At 34.7% G+C, this 1605-nt stretch overlaps 1 pseudogene; it reads right to left on the minus strand.

Annotated features, from left to right (window-relative positions):
* LOC145288411 (U2 spliceosomal RNA) lies at positions 1-134 on the minus strand (annotated as a pseudogene).
* Between the last annotated feature and the right edge of the window lie 1471 nt (positions 135-1605).

Below are 1605 nucleotides of genomic sequence, written 5' to 3' on the forward strand. Positions count from 1 at the left end.
AAAAGGTACAAAAATAAAAATTGTCTCAGTCGTGGAGGATTTCTCCTCCACCGAAAGAGAACAAGAAATAGAAGTGCAGCATCTGAAGAACAGATACTACACTTTGATCTTGACCAAAAGGCCAAGAATGCGAACAATTGTAAATAACAACTTTTTTCACAAAACCAACACCGTCTTTCTTTTTTTTCTCTCTCTCACCCACTTACTCTTCCCTCTCTCTCACCCTCTTTCTCTTGACGTCACACCACTGTTAAACTGTGGGGGGGGGAACACATTCCCAGGCATTATCTCCTATAGATGCACATTTTATTAGAAATTCAGCTTTCAAAATATTAGACGATAATAAAAATATAAAACCAACACCCTCTTTCTCTTTTCTCTCTCTCTCACCAACTTACTCTTCTCTCTCTCTCACCCTCTTTCTCTTGACCTCCTACTACTGTTAAACTGTGTGTGTGTGTGTGGGGGGGAAGAGGCAGCTTGAAAACCAACAAAAACAGTGCACAGTTTCCCAAGCATTTGGGGTGGGAAGGGGGGGAAGAAGCCGAGCGCACAGTTTCGTGTGAGAGAGAGAGAACAATTCTCAACCTATATACTCAACAAATTTTTTATCTACAGATTTGAAAGTTTGTATATAGGGTATTCAGACATATGGAAATATATCTAGCATAATCTATCTATTATATCTATAAAAGTGAAAATGTGTGTGTGTGTGAGGTAGCCAGAGAGAGAGAGAGAGAGAGAGAGAGAGAGAGAGAGACAACAATTCTCAACCTATATATTCAATACATTTTTTATCTACAGATTTGAAAATTTGTATATAGGGTATTCAGACATATGGAAATATATCTAGCATAATCTATCTATTATATCTATAAAAGTGAAAATGTGTGTGTGTGTGTGTGTGTGCGTAAGAGAGAGAGAGAACAATTCTCAACCTATATACTCAACGTATTTTTATCTACGGATTTTAAACTTTGTATATAGGGTATTCAGACATATAGAAATATATCTAGCATAATCTATACATTATATCTATAAAAGTGAGAATGTGAGTGTGTGAGAGAGAGAGAACAATTCTCAACCTATATATTCAACAAATTTTTTACCTACAGATTTGAAAATTTGTATATTGGGTATTCAGACATATGGAAATATATCTAGCATAATCGATCTATTATATCTATAAAAGTCAGAATGTTTGCGTGTGGTTGTGTGTGTAAGGTTGCGAGAGAGAGAGAGAGAACAATTCTCAACCTATCTATTCAATAAATTTGTTATCTACAGATTTGACCATTTGTATATAGGGTATTCAGACATATGGAAATATATCCAGCATAATCTATCTATTATATCCATAAAAGTGAGAATGTGTGCGTGAGAGAGAGAGAGAGAGAGAGAGTAAGTACAATTCTCACCCTATATATTCAACAAATTTTTTATCTACCGATTAGAAAATTTGTATATAGGGTATTCAGACATATGGAAATATATCTAGCATAATCTATCTATTATATCTAGAAAAGTGAGAATGTGTGTGAAAGAGAGAGAGAGAGAAGAGAGAGAGAGAGAGAACAATTCTCAACCTATATATTCAACTAATTT

Source organism: Euprymna scolopes, chromosome 11, assembly GCF_053919585.1.
Source record: "Euprymna scolopes isolate OS-2025 chromosome 11, ASM5391958v1, whole genome shotgun sequence".
NCBI lineage: Eukaryota > Metazoa > Mollusca > Cephalopoda > Sepiida > Sepiolidae > Euprymna > Euprymna scolopes.